General features: G+C 42.7%; 1 pseudogene; it reads left to right on the top strand.

Annotated features, from left to right (window-relative positions):
- LOC140190707 (solute carrier family 2, facilitated glucose transporter member 11-like) overlaps nucleotides 1-16,557 on the top strand; it is a 43,119-nt pseudogene that overhangs the window by 18,001 nt on the left and 8,561 nt on the right.

Consider the following 16,557-nt stretch of genomic DNA (forward strand, 5'->3'; position numbering starts at 1 on the left):
CTTGAGTTCCCTTCTATCTTTAACCTTCCACAGTCCTGTAAATCTCTTGGACATCGGGGCTCCTTTAATTCAGCCCCTTAGCTCAGCTCTTGATTTAACTATTCCACCACTGGTATTTACACCAGAAGATGTTCCTTATATCGAACTAGCTCCCCAAATCTTCTGTTTCTTTCTGCCATCCATCAAGATGCTCTTTGACCAAAGATTGCATCACCTGCCTTAATATTTCCTTTGATCATTTGGAGTCAACTTCTTCTGTTTCATAATGGCCCCGGTGAAGTGTCTTGCTACGTTAAATACAGAAATGCAAACAGTTATTGCTGTGTGTAAAAGCGGGCATTGACAGACCAAAATATTTATGGACTTGTTTAGTGCTGAGCATAGCATAGACTTTTATAATCCACCCTGAGGAACAATCAGATCCAAGGCCAGGATCGTGATTTGTTCTCAGTGGAAGATGTTGTGCTTGAGTTGCTGGATTGAGTTAAGTGAGAAATACAAGAAAAATGCTTCAATGGGAAATGAAAATGAGACATTTTTATATCAGATAGCCAACTTACATTGAAGTTAAAAATCTGCAACCATGTATGTTTGGACTGGGAGGAATAATGGATCCACTTCCTTAACACTGTGCTGCAACGTAGAGGCCTGGTTTGCCTTTTTGACGTGAAGTGGCAAGTGAAGCATGACTTTTGAATTGAGAGATGAGTATCATATTGTCAATGAGTACTAATCCTGACAATATGTTGCAATTAGGAAAAGGACTGTGCCTTACCTGTCTAATTGATTCTCCCTCTCTACTGACCCAGGACAAGATCAGTTGGGCACCGTTCCTCAGCATGGCCTGTATCTTTGCATCGTTCTTAAGCTTTGGAATTGGCCCAGGTCATTACTGCTATTAAACTTTTTATCTTACACAGAGAAACAAAATCAAAAGAGAACAAGGCAATTACAAAATATCTGATGTAAAAGCTAAAAAAAAATGCTGGGAATATTCACTGGGTCAGGCAGCGTCTGTGCAAAGAAAGTGACCAAGAAACAGAATTAATGTTTCAACTTGATGATTTTCAACATAACTGTAAATAAGACAAGTTCTAAACATGGGTAAAAATATAGAATAAAAGGAATTAAGCTATGATAGTGAGGATGGCAAAAGATTAGATGTCTAAAATGGGGTAGAAATAAAATGAATGGTTCAAGAAAGATATAAATAGGAATAGCCAAGTCACCAAGGGACATTGTGGAACTCTATGTTAGCTGGAGGGATGAGAAGAGCCTAAGAAAAGTGAAACAGGTGCTTTGAACTTCCCAGAAACAGGAGGGGCATGGAGCAGTTGGAATTTAGATGTGTGTGGGAAATGGATTTTGCAGTTGTGTAGCCCCATGTGGATTTGCTTACCTTCACTAGACTCCCATATTCCAGTGGGACCCAGGGGGTAGATACATGTTCACATTGCATCTGCCACTCCAACCCACTTTACTTCAGAACTAGAATGCTCTCCCTACCCCACCTGATGCAGTTCCACGTCCAATATACATACAGAACATTCAGTTGTAAAAACTCAGTCTGCAAGGTGCACTCTTCCCCGTTGACTATCCACCAAGAATGTTTCACTATATTTCAATATCATGTATTTTAGTTCCACTCATCTTGTAAATTCTTTCTTTTCTATGTCTTAGCTGGTGTGTCTGCAGTCATCCCGATGGAAATCTTCGACCAGACTGCACGGCCAGCCGCCTACATGATCACTGGCTCCCTGTTCTGGATAAACCTCATTATAGTTGGTCTGACTTTTCCATTTCTTGTTGTAAGTGTCCTGAATGCAATTGAATTTTGTGGCACAAACTATAAAGATTTTGCTAAATATTCTACATTGCACCACATGTCCTTTTTGGAAGTTTCTTGCATAGGGGAGGGAACATTTCTTCCATATACCAATAATAATTATTCACTAATTTGGATTTTTTCTATCTCGTTCTTTACAAGCTGTATTATTGATTCATTCTGTTGGAAGTTTTGCTGAAGTGACATGCTTTAATAATGTCCCACCCTGCCTTAGTTCTGTTCTTACTACCCATAGGCACAGACCAAATCTGTATCTTCCAGTTGCCCACACCCACACTGGAGGATTGAAGACTCACCCAGTCACCAATCCATTGAAGAGTCACCTAGTCACATTTCCATTGAAGATTTACCCAGTCATTATTCCATTGAAGACTCACCCAGTCACCATTCCATTGAAGAGTCACCTAGTCACATTTCCATTGAAGATTTACCCAGTCATTATTCCATTGAAGACTCACCCTGTTGCAATTCCATTGAAGATTCACGCAGTCGCCATTCCATTGAAGATTCACCCTGTCACTATTCCACTGAAGATTCACCCAGTCACCATTCCATTGAAAATTCACCCAGTCATCATTCCATTGAAGATTCACCCAGTCACTATTCCATTGAAGATTCTCCCAGTCACCATTCTATTGAAGATTCACCCTGTCGCTATTCCATTGAAGATTCACCCAGTCGCTATTCCATTGAAAATTCACCCAGTCACCATTCCATTGAAGATTCACCCAGTCGCTATTCCATTGAAGATTCACCCAGTCGCCATTCCATTGAAGATTCACCCAGTCACTATTCCATTGAAAATTCTCCCAGTCACCATTCTATTGAAGATTCACCCAGTCGCTATTCCATTGAAGATTCACCCAGTCCCTATTCCATTGAAGATTCACTCAGTCACCATTCCATTGAAGATTCACCCAGTCACTATTCCATTGAAGATTCACCCAGTCGCCATTCCAATGAAGATTCACCCAGTCACGATTCCATTGAAGATTCATCCAGTCACTATTCCATTGAAGGTTCACCCAGTCACCATTCTATTGAAGATTCACCCAGTCACTATTCCATTGAAGATTCATCCAGTCACTATTCCATTGAAAATTCACCCAGTCACCATTCTAGTGAAGATTCATCCAGTCACTATTCCATTGAAGATTCACCCAGTCACCATTCTATTGAAGATTCACCCTGTCACTATTTCATTGAAGATTCACCCAGTCGCTATTCCATTGAAGATTCACCAAGTTGATATTCCATTGAAGATTCTCCCAGTCATCATTCCATTGAAGATTCACCCAGTCACTATTCCATTGAAGATTCTCCCAGTCACCATTCTATTGAAGATTCACCCTGTCGCTATTCCATTGAAGATTCACCCAGTCGCTATTCCATTGAAAATTCACCCAGTCACCATTCCATTGAAGATTCACCCAGTCGCTATTCCATTGAAGATTCACCCAGTCGCCATTCCATTGAAGATTCACCCAGTCACTATTCCATTGAAAATTCTCCCAGTCACCATTCTATTGAAGATTCACCCAGTCGCTATTCCATTGAAGATTCACCCAGTCCCTATTCCATTGAAGATTCACTCAGTCACCATTCCATTGAAGATTCACCCAGTCACTATTCCATTGAAGATTCACCCAGTCGCCATTCCAATGAAGATTCACCCAGTCACGATTCCATTGAAGATTCATCCAGTCACTATTCCATTGAAGGTTCACCCAGTCACCATTCTATTGAAGATTCACCCAGTCACTATTCCATTGAAGATTCATCCAGTCACTATTCCATTGAAAATTCACCCAGTCACCATTCTAGTGAAGATTCATCCAGTCACTATTCCATTGAAGATTCACCCAGTCACCATTCTATTGAAGATTCACCCTGTCACTATTTCATTGAAGATTCACCCAGTCGCTATTCCATTGAAGATTCACCAAGTTGATATTCCATTGAAGATTCTCCCAGTCACCATTCTATTGAAGATTCACCCAGTCGCCATTCCATTGAAGATTCACCCAGTCACTATTCCATTGAAGATTCACCCAGTCACCATTCTATTGAAGATTCACCCAGACACTATTCCATTGAAGATTCACCCAGTCCCTATTCCATTGAAGATTCACTCAGTCACCATTCCATTGAAGATTCACCCAGTCACTATTCCATTGAAGATTCACCCAGTCGCCATTCCAATGAAGATTCACCCAGTCACGATTCCATTGAAGTTTCATCCAGTCACTATTCCATTGAAGGTTCACCCAGTCACCATTCCATTGAAGATTCACCCAGTCACTATTCCATTGAAGATTCATCCAGTCACTATTCCATTGAAAATTCACCCAGTCACCATTCTAGTGAAGATTCATCCAGTCACTATTCCATTGAAGATTCACCCAGTCACCATTCTATTGAAGATTCACCCAGTCACTATTTCATTGAAGATTCACCCAGTCGCTATTCCATTGAAGATTCACCAAGTTGATATTCCATTGAAGATTCTCCCAGTCACCATTCTATTGAAGATTCACCCAGTCGCCATTCCATTGAAGATTCACCCAGTCACTATTCCATTGAAGATTCACCCAGTCACCATTCTATTGAAGATTCACCCAGACACTATTCCATTGAAGATTCACTCAGTCACTATTCCATTGAAGATTCACCCAGTCGCTATTGCATTGAAGATTCACCCGGTCACTATTCCATTGAAGATTCACCCAGTCACCATTCTATTGAAGATTCACCCAGTCACCATTCTATTGAAGATTCACCCAGTTACTATCCCATTGAAGATTCACTCAGTCACTATTCCATTGAAGATTCTCCCAGTCACCATCCTATTGAAGATTCACCCAGTCGCTATTCCATTGAAGATTCACCCTTTCACAATTCCATTGAAGATTCACCCAGTCGCTTTTCCATTGAAGATTATCCCAGTCGCTATTCCATTGAAGATTCATCCAGTCACTATTCCATTGAAGATTCACCCAGTCACCATTCTATTGAAGATTCACCCAGTTACTATCCCATTGAAGATTCACTCAGTCACTATTCCATTGAAGATTCTCCCAGTCACCATCCTATTGAAGATTCACCCAGTCGCTATTCCATTGAAGATTCACCGTTTCACTATTCCATTGAATATTCACCCAGTCGCTATTCCATTGAAGATTCACCCAGTCGCCATTCCATTGAAGATTCACCCAGTCACTATTCCATTGAGGATTCATCCAGTCACTATTCCATTGAAGATTCACCCAGTCGCTATTCCATTGAAGATTCACCCAGTCGCCATTCCAATGAAGATTCACCCAGTCACGATTCCATTGAAGATTCATCCAGTCACTATTCCATTGAAGGTTCACCCAGTCACCATTCTATTGAAGATTCACCCAGTCACTATTCCATTGAAGATTCATCCAGTCACTATTCCATTGAAAATTCACCCAGTCACCATTCTAGTGAAGATTCATCCAGTCACTATTCCATTGAAGATTCACCCAGTCACCATTCTATTGAAGATTCACCCTGTCACTATTTCATTGAAGATTCACCCAGTCGCTATTCCATTGAAGATTCACCAAGTTGATATTCCATTGAAGATTCTCCCAGTCACCATTCTATTGAAGATTCACCCAGTCGCCATTCCATTGAAGATTCACCCAGTCACTATTCCATTGAAGATTCATCCAGTCACCATTCTATTGAAGATTCACCCAGTCACTATTCCATTGAAGATTCACTCAGTCACTATTCCATTGAAGATTCACCCAGTCGCTATTGCATTGAAGATTCACCCGGTCACTATTCCATTGAAGATTCACCCGGTCACTATTGCATTGAAGATTCACCCAGTCACCATTCCTTTGAAGATTCACCCAGTCACTATTCCATTGAAAATTCACCCAGTCACTATTCCATTGAAGATTCACCCAGTCGCTATTCCATTGAAGATTCACCCAGTCACTATTCCATTGAAGATTCTCCCAGTTACCATTCTATTGAAGATTCACCCAGTCGCTATTCCATTGAATATTCACCCAGTCACTATTCCATTGAATATTCACCCAGTCGCTATTCCATTGAAGATTCACCCAGTCGCCATTCCATTGAAGATTCACCCAGTCACTATTCCATTGAAGATTCATCCAGTCACTATTCCATTGAAGATTCACCCAGTCACCATTCCATTGAAAATTCACTCAGTCACCATTCCATTGAAGATTCACCCAGTCACTATTCCATTGAAGATTCACCCAGTCACTATTCCATTGAAGATTCTCCCAGTCACCATTCTATTGAAGATTCACCCTGTCGCTATTCCATTGAAGATTCACCCAGTCGCTATTCCATTGAAAATTCACCCAGTCACCATTCCATTGAAGATTCACCCAGTCGCTATTCCATTGAAGATTCACCCAGTCGCCATTCCATTGAAGATTCACCCAGTCACTATTCCATTGAAAATTCTCCCAGTCACCATTCTATTGAAGATTCACCCAGTCGCTATTCCATTGAAGATTCACCCAGTCCCTATTCCATTGAAGATTCACTCAGTCACCATTCCATTGAAGATTCACCCAGTCACTATTCCATTGAAGATTCACCCAGTCGCCATTCCAATGAAGATTCACCCAGTCACGATTCCATTGAAGATTCATCCAGTCACTATTCCATTGAAGGTTCACCCAGTCACCATTCTATTGAAGATTCACCCAGTCACTATTCCATTGAAGATTCATCCAGTCACTATTCCATTGAAAATTCACCCAGTCACCATTCTAGTGAAGATTCATCCAGTCACTATTCCATTGAAGATTCACCCAGTCACCATTCTATTGAAGATTCACCCTGTCACTATTTCATTGAAGATTCACCCAGTCGCTATTCCATTGAAGATTCACCAAGTTGATATTCCATTGAAGATTCTCCCAGTCACCATTCTATTGAAGATTCACCCAGTCGCCATTCCATTGAAGATTCACCCAGTCACTATTCCATTGAAGATTCACCCAGTCACCATTCTATTGAAGATTCACCCAGACACTATTCCATTGAAGATTCACCCAGTCCCTATTCCATTGAAGATTCACTCAGTCACCATTCCATTGAAGATTCACCCAGTCACTATTCCATTGAAGATTCACCCAGTCGCCATTCCAATGAAGATTCACCCAGTCACGATTCCATTGAAGTTTCATCCAGTCACTATTCCATTGAAGGTTCACCCAGTCACCATTCTATTGAAGATTCACCCAGTCACTATTCCATTGAAGATTCATCCAGTCACTATTCCATTGAAAATTCACCCAGTCACCATTCTAGTGAAGATTCATCCAGTCACTATTCCATTGAAGATTCACCCAGTCACCATTCTATTGAAGATTCACCCAGTCACTATTTCATTGAAGATTCACCCAGTCGCTATTCCATTGAAGATTCACCAAGTTGATATTCCATTGAAGATTCTCCCAGTCACCATTCTATTGAAGATTCACCCAGTCGCCATTCCATTGAAGATTCACCCAGTCACTATTCCATTGAAGATTCACCCAGTCACCATTCTATTGAAGATTCACCCAGACACTATTCCATTGAAGATTCACTCAGTCACTATTCCATTGAAGATTCACCCAGTCGCTATTGCATTGAAGATTCACCCGGTCACTATTCTATTGAAGATTCACCCAGTCACCATTCTATTGAAGATTCACCCAGTCACCATTCTATTGAAGATTCACCCAGTTACTATCCCATTGAAGATTCACTCAGTCACTATTCCATTGAAGATTCTCCCAGTCACCATCCTATTGAAGATTCACCCAGTCGCTATTCCATTGAAGATTCACCCTTTCACAATTCCATTGAAGATTCACCCAGTCGCTTTTCCATTGAAGATTATCCCAGTCGCTATTCCATTGAAGATTCATCCAGTCACTATTCCATTGAAGATTCACCCAGTCACCATTCTATTGAAGATTCACCCAGTTACTATCCCATTGAAGATTCACTCAGTCACTATTCCATTGAAGATTCTCCCAGTCACCATCCTATTGAAGATTCACCCAGTCGCTATTCCATTGAAGATTCACCGTTTCACTATTCCATTGAATATTCACCCAGTCGCTATTCCATTGAAGATTCACCCAGTCGCCATTCCATTGAAGATTCACCCAGTCACTATTCCATTGAGGATTCATCCAGTCACTATTCCATTGAAGATTCACCCAGTCGCTATTCCATTGAAGATTCACCCAGTCGCCATTCCAATGAAGATTCACCCAGTCACGATTCCATTGAAGATTCATCCAGTCACTATTCCATTGAAGGTTCACCCAGTCACCATTCTATTGAAGATTCACCCAGTCACTATTCCATTGAAGATTCATCCAGTCACTATTCCATTGAAAATTCACCCAGTCACCATTCTAGTGAAGATTCATCCAGTCACTATTCCATTGAAGATTCACCCAGTCACCATTCTATTGAAGATTCACCCTGTCACTATTTCATTGAAGATTCACCCAGTCGCTATTCCATTGAAGATTCACCAAGTTGATATTCCATTGAAGATTCTCCCAGTCACCATTCTATTGAAGATTCACCCAGTCGCCATTCCATTGAAGATTCACCCAGTCACTATTCCATTGAAGATTCATCCAGTCACCATTCTATTGAAGATTCACCCAGTCACTATTCCATTGAAGATTCACTCAGTCACTATTCCATTGAAGATTCACCCAGTCGCTATTGCATTGAAGATTCACCCGGTCACTATTCCATTGAAGATTCACCCGGTCACTATTGCATTGAAGATTCACCCAGTCACCATTCCTTTGAAGATTCACCCAGTCACTATTCCATTGAAAATTCACCCAGTCACTATTCCATTGAAGATTCACCCAGTCGCTATTCCATTGAAGATTCACCCAGTCACTATTCCATTGAAGATTCTCCCAGTTACCATTCTATTGAAGATTCACCCAGTCGCTATTCCATTGAATATTCACCCAGTCACTATTCCATTGAATATTCACCCAGTCGCTATTCCATTGAAGATTCACCCAGTCGCCATTCCATTGAAGATTCACCCAGTCACTATTCCATTGAAGATTCATCCAGTCACTATTCCATTGAAGATTCACCCAGTCACCATTCCATTGAAAATTCACTCAGTCACCATTCCATTGAAGATTCACCCAGTCACTATTCCATTGAAGATTCACCCAGTCACTATTCCATTGAAGATTCACCCAGTCGCCATTCCAATGAAGATTCACCCAGTCACTATTCCATTGAAGGTTCACCCAGTCACCATTCTATTGAAGATTCACCCAGTCACTATTCCATTGAAGATTCATCCAGTCACTATTCCATTGAAAATTCACCCAGTCACCATTCTAGTGAAGATTCATCCAGTCACTATTCCATTGAAGATTCACCCAGTCACCATTCTATTGAAGATTCACCCTGTCACTATTTCATTGAAGATTCACCCAGTCGCTATTCCATTGAAGATTCACCAAGTTGATATTCCATTGAAGATTCTCCCAGTCACCATTCTATTGAAGATTCACCCAGTCGCCATTCCATTGAAGATTCACCCAGTCACTATTCCATTGAAGATTCATCCAGTCACCATTCTATTGAAGATTCACCCAGTCGCTATTGCATTGAAGATTCACCCGGTCACTATTCCATTGAAGATTCACCCGGTCACTATTGCATTGAAGATTCACCCAGTCACTATTCCATTGAAGATTCACCCAGTCGCTATTCCATTGAAGATTCACCCAGTCACTATTCCATTGAACATTCTCCCAGTCACCATTCTATTGAAGATTCACCCAGTCGCTATTCCATTGAAGATTCACCCAGTCACTATTCCATTGAAGATTCACCCAGTCGCTATTCCATTGAAGATTCACCCAGTCACTATTCCATTGAAGATTCTCCCAGTCACCATTCTATTGAAGATTCACCCAGTCGCTATTCCATTGAAGATTCACCCAGTCCCTATTCCATTGAAGATTCACCAAGTTGATAGTCCATTGAAGATTCACTCAGTCGCCATTCTATTGTGATGAAATGAAACAGATAAAAAACAGAGGATGGATTCAATCAGCAGTTTTTTGAATTGTTTGTGGATGATTTTGTACCCATTCTTGGAACTAACCATAAACACACCAATGTCTGAAATGAAAGCAGAAAACCCTTCTTTAGTTATAGTTCAAAACATTGCAAAGTCTAGAAATTGCACTTAAAACAGAAAATCCTGGAATTCCACAGGTCAGGCAGCATTTGTGGAGGGAGTGGAAGTTAGCATCTCAGGTGGTTTGATCAGAAATCAAATGGACCCCAAACAGTACTGCAGAGGAGGTGAGGAGATGAGGCAGGAAAGGGAAAATCTGAGGGAGGTTGGAGATCAGGCGAGAGTAAATGCACAAGCTTTACAGTACTGGCTGAGACAGGCTCTTGGAGCTGGAGCAGCCGCTGACATTCCTGTAGATAAAGATCGAAAACATCGAAACATACAGTGAAACTCATCATTTCTGTCAAATCAAATCAGCAAGGATTGAGCTAGGCAGCCCACAAGTGTGTCCGTGCTTTCGGAATGGTAGAAGTAGTGAATGCGTGTTCAAATGGCATTGCCATCGGCAAGACCACTACTTAGATGCACTGCTCTGTGCACCACACTTCCATCTGCCAACAGCTTCTGTCAATCAGAATGTATCTGAATTTTCCATCCATTATTTCTCCTTCAAGCAGCACTGCCAATGACTTAACCACTGCATTGTGGCAGACAGGAAGGCTCCACAATGTGTAGTCAAAATGCCCAACACACCACTGGCACTGGCCTACCCACTATCAATGACACAGATACAGAAGGGTGCCAGGAAAAGGCCAGTGACGTCACAAGGGACCTCACCCACTCCTATCAGGGAGGAGGCTACGTAGCATCCGTTCCAGGACCACCAGACTCAAAAACAGTTACTTTCCCCAAGCAGTAAAGCTGAACACAACCTCTGTCCACTAACCTACCCCTCCACACCCCCCACCACAAGTATTTCATAGTTGCTGGTGAACGCAGCAGGCCAGGCAGCATCCCTAGGAAGAGGTACAGTCGACGTTTCCGGCTGAGACCCTTCGTCAGGACTAACTGAAGGAAGAGCTAGTAAGAGATTTGAAAGTGGGAGGGGGAGGGGGAGATCCAAAATGATAGGAGAAGACAGGAGGGGGAGGGATAGAGCCAAGAGCTGGACAGGTGATTGGCAAAAGGGATATGAGAGGATCATGGGACAGGAGGCCCAGGGAGAAGGAAAAGGGGGAGGGGGGAAAAACCCAGAGGATGGGCAAGGGGTATAGTCAGAGGGACAGAGGTAGAAAAAAGAGAGAGAGAGAAAGAATGTGTGTATATAAATAAATAACGGATGGGGTACAAGGGGGAGGTGGGGCATTAGCAGAAGTTAGAGAAGTCAATGTTCATGCCACCAGGTTGGAGGCTACCCAGACGGAATATAAGGTGTTGTTCCTCCAACCTGAGTGTGGCTTCATCTTTACAGCAGAGGAGGCTTTGATATGTGTTGCTTGAATTTCCAGCATCTGCAGAATTCCTCGTATTGACAAGTATTTCATTCTCTTTTACACCTGTGCATTGGAAATGACATTAGACAATCTTGAATCCACATACAGCAGCTTGCTCAGCTACTAACTATTCTACCATGACCTGTGCACGACACACAAAGCAATCACTAGGTTCCCTCTTTCTTGCAGAGGGTCACACACAACCATTCATGGTCATTAAATTCATTGACATAGTACATTACATCTATCAATCTCTCATTGTAATTACAAATTGTTATTTCACATTGTGTGAGCACATGGCCAAGTGGTTAAGGCATTCGACTAGCAATCTGAAGGTCGTAAGTTCGAGCCCCAGCCGAGGCAGCGTGTTGTGCCTTTCAGCAAGGCACTTAATCACACATTGCTCTGCGATGACGCTGGTGCCAAGCTGTATGGGTACTAATGCCCTTCCCTTGGACAATATCAGTGTCGTGGAGAAGGGAGACTACCGCATGGGCAACTGCCTGTCTTCCATACAACCTTGCCCAGGCCTGCGCCCTGGAGAATGAAGACTTTCCAGGTGCAGATCCATGGTCTCGCAAGACTAACCTTTATTTATTTTACATTAGGGTTACATCATTTCAGTTGTTTAGCTGTGTACAAATATTTCTCAGCAAGTCAGTCTGGGCTGAGTATACTTTCCTGAGTGGCTGCCCTTTCCAACATGGTGCCATTGCTCTCAGCTCCAGCTCCTCAACCCAACCACCCTCTGCTGTAAGCACTTAATCAGTTCCTGACTGGCTGTGAAGTGCTAACTGACTGACTGCCTTCCTATGGTTCTTTGCTGTATCTTGACGACCGCTTCTCGGCTCTTAGATCCTGTGAACAGCTTTCTCTTCTGCCAGTCCTTGGAACCAGGTTGATTCGTTCAATGTAACCTTATGGATCATAAATTTCCATCAGTGATCAGGAGTCACAATTTTCTGATTCAACAGAGAGAAAAAACAATTTAAGTTTCTTTATTAATTTTACAAATCTAACCTGGAAAGTTTAATTTCTCCATTTAGGTATTTGTACAGATGTAAGTCCACACCTTGCTGCTTTTTTCTTTCAGTTGGCCAAAACTATCTCCTGACGAAGTGACTGTTCAACACCAAGAGGATATAAAGAATATAGAGCATAGAACAATTGAACACTACAACATTGTACAGGCTTCTTGGCTCACAATGTTGTGCCAAACTTTTAAGCAACTCTAACATCAATTTAACTCTTCCCTCCTAAATAGCCTTCCATTTTTATATCATCCATGTGCCTCTCTTAAGAGTTTTTAAAATGCCTCTAATGTACCTACCTCTGCCACCAGCCTTGATATCGTGTCCATGCACTCACTATGTAAAAAAACTTCTCCTGACGTTCCCCCATACTTTCCTCCAGTCATCTTAAATTTATGCCTTCTTGTATTAGCTATTTTCACTGTGGGATAAAGTCTCTGGCTATTCACTCAGCCTATGTCTCTTACCTTATACGCCCGATCAAGTCACCTCTCATCCTCCTTCACTCCAAAGAGAAAACCCCCAGCTTGCTCAACCTTTCCTCATAAATATTCTCCTGGTAAATCTCTGCACCCTGTGACAAGAATACACATAGATTAAGATGTAGCTGTCCTGTGCTGGCACCAGTGGGATCAGCAGTTGGTCTGCCACCTGTCTTCAGGAGAGAGAGAGATAAGGAAAACAATGGAGCAGCATTTGGAGATGTGTAATGAAGGGGAAGGAGGGCTGTCAAGATCTGGTCCCCCTTTGAACCCTGAACTGTTTGAAGTGATGGACAGGCGATACCCCAGCAGGGGGATAAAAAGGGACAGGTTCGCTAAGGCAGACACACACACGACACCCGAGGTAACGAGACCCTGGAAGCGGTGCGCCTCTCACCAGCAGAAATGGATCACTCAGTTGGAGTCTGGATTACTAGAACTAAGAAAGTTTTATTAAAGAAACAAGCAGCACAGTACTCTAATCAAAAGGATAATGAATGCAACAGTTCAGCAATGATAAACATACATGTACACAGAATTAAGATAACAGGATCAATCAAGCTCTGTCGTTGTCTAGGGGTAAGTGACCAGCTTCAAAGTGACACAAAGTTCGGTTCAATTTAGTTCAGTTCAGTTCGCAGTAATCGCTGCCGTGGCGATGGACAGTGGGAGGAAGGAGAGAGAGAGCAAAACAAATGAATATTCAAAACGACTTCCACACAGACCTTCACAGTCAGCTTTCGGGCGAGTCCTTTGTGATGTCATCTGAGGTCACCGACCGTGACCCCTCCGTTTCCAGATGCGATCGTTTCCCTGCGCTGAACCTGGCATCCAGTCAAGGGTGGACACACACCAGGTTCCCACCGATCGTGCCTTTCCACCCTGAGCGTCTATGGCTTGATCCCGCGACCAGCTGTCCAAAACCTTCCCACCGACTTGTGAGAAGCGCACCGCATCCAGGGTCTCATTACCTCGGGTGTCGTGTGTGTGTCTGCCTTAGCAAACCTGTCCCTTTTTATCCCCCTGCTGGGGAATCGCCTGTCCATCACTTCAAACAGTTCAGGGTTCAAAGGGGGAGCCGATCTTGACAGCTCTCCTTCCCCTTCATTGCACATCTCCAAATGCTGCTCCATTGTTTTCCTTATCTCTCTCTCTCCTGAAGACAGGTGGCAGACCAACTGCTGATCCCACTGGTGCCAGCACAGGACAGCTACATCTTAATCTATGTGTATTCTTGTCACAACCCTCTCGAGAGCTTCTGCATCCTTTCTCTAATGGGGCGACAGGAACTGAACACATTATTCCAAATAAGAGATCAGTCTTGGCACAGTGGGCCAAATGGCCTCCCCCTCTACTGTGCCATCTGGCAATTTGTCACTCAGTGTCACACTCTTAGTCAATAGACAATAGACAATAGGTGCAGGAGTAGGCCATTCAGCCCTTCGAGTCAGCACCGCCATTCACTGTGATCATGGCTGATTATCCACAATCAGTACCCTTTTCCTGCCTTCTCCCCATATCCCTTGACTCCGCTATCTTTAAGAGCTCTATCTAACTCTTTCCTGAAAGAATCCAGAGAACTGGCCTCCACTGCCTTCTGAGGCAGAGCATTCCGCAGATCCACAACCTTCTGTGTGAAAAAGTTTTTCCTCAACTCCGTTCTAAATTGTCTACCCCTTATTCTTAAACTGCGGCCTTTGGTTCTGGGCTCCCCCAACATCGGGAACATGTTTCCTGCCTCTAGCCTGTCCAATCCCTTAATAATCTTACATGTTTCAATCAGATCCCTTCTCATCCTTCTAAATTCCAGTGTATACTCCCCTTAGAATCTTTCTTCCTCTTTGGAATAAACTGATCCTGCACCTTCTGTATTATTCCCAGAAATACCTGCCATTGTTGTTCCACTGTCATCTTTCCAGTCAACTTTGGCCAGCTCCTCCCTGATGGCTCCATAGTCCCCTTTAGTCACTAGTTGAAATACAGGGATCTTGCATATTGTGGAGACTTGTCTGGAAGTGGGGCTGGCACACGCAGTCTCCGGCCATGAGCTGGTCAGAAGCCATAGCAAGGGGAAGGTTAGCTCATGTGGCGGCTTTGCAGAGGGCAGTGTTACACAGAAGTTCTACTGTGGAGGACTTTTGAGACTTTGAAGAAATAGACCACAGATGGATGTGCACAATGCTATAAAGCAGGACTGCAATGTAAACGTGGACAGAGTCCAGGTCCTATCATACATATGGTTTTGTGCATAATTCGGAGCCACGTCTTCCAGCAGCCAGTTCAGTTTCATCACCTGTAGACCATATGGAGTATGTCACAGTTGATATGTCAGCTTCCATCCAACTATAAGCAGAGGTCAACCAACTTGCGAGTGTTGTACTGGAAGCTCTATCAGCTTCTGCTGAGGGTCCAAACAAGAACTTTGAAGTTGCACTTGAAGAATAACTTAAAATAAGAAAAAATAAACCGAGTGCTCCAAGTTCTCAGCATCCGTGGAGAGTGAAAAACATAAACGTTTCAAACTGATTATCTTTAGGAGATGTGGAACAAGATTAGATGTGTAACACACAAGATGCTAGAGAAACTTAGGAAACGTCTATAGAAAGGGATAAGGAGTCTCGGCCTGAAACGTTGACTCATTATTCCTCTCTATGCTGTAGACGCCGCCTAACCTGCTGAGATCTTCCAGCATTTTGAGCGCATTGCTCCAGATTTCCAGCATTGCAGAATCTCTTGTGTTTAAGGTTAGTTGAAAGTATGGACATTGCAAGACAAACATGTAATGGCTAATGCATTTAAGCAGTATACTACCAAAGGGCACTGACTCTGTCTTTCTGTCTTTCAGGAAGCTCTGGGCAGTTTCTGCTATATGCCATTTCTTTCATTCAGCTTATTTGCGGCTATTTTCATTGGATGTTTCCTGCCAGAAACAAAAGGGAAAACCTTTTTGGAAATTTCTCAGATATTTCACAGGCGCAACTTTAAGACTCAACTGGAAGAATCGTCAGCAAGTTCCTGAAAGCCAAGAGAGAAAGATAATGTCATGAGCACCAAACAGATAACTGTATTAATAGTATCATTGTGTGACATCCTTTGTCAACTGGCCTCTCTTTCCTCTTTAGTGTCTGCTTTTCTTCACTTGCATGGGAGAAAAGAAATGAATATTGAAATATTTTGCATTTTTTCCATGTTGATGTTAGGAAGCTGATGCTTCAGGACTGGTTGAGGAGGACATTAATTATGCAAAATGATTTTAAAAATGTAACCATTTAGTTCAATAATAATAAAAAAAATTCTCCACTTTGAAAACGGATTCTGTTATCTTGAGGAACTGGCTCAGAACAGGGGACGATGAAGATGAAAGGCCACCAGTGATCTATGCTCCTCCGGGAGCTAAGGGCCCAAGAACTTCAGACACAGTCGGCGTTGTTAATGATCTGAGCTTCAGTCTGGAGGGCAGATTAGGGAATCCCAATAAAACAACAATGGTGATGTCTCGTGACCTGAAATGGATGTTCACTGTGCACACGGTTCTGTGAGTGACTTAGCTGTACAGTGGACAAGCAGGGGCACAGGTGCCAGGGTCGGGGGATGTCTCAGTCTG

The sequence above is a fragment of the Mobula birostris genome, chromosome 31, assembly GCF_030028105.1.
Source record: "Mobula birostris isolate sMobBir1 chromosome 31, sMobBir1.hap1, whole genome shotgun sequence".
Classification (NCBI taxonomy): domain Eukaryota; kingdom Metazoa; phylum Chordata; class Chondrichthyes; order Myliobatiformes; family Myliobatidae; genus Mobula; species Mobula birostris.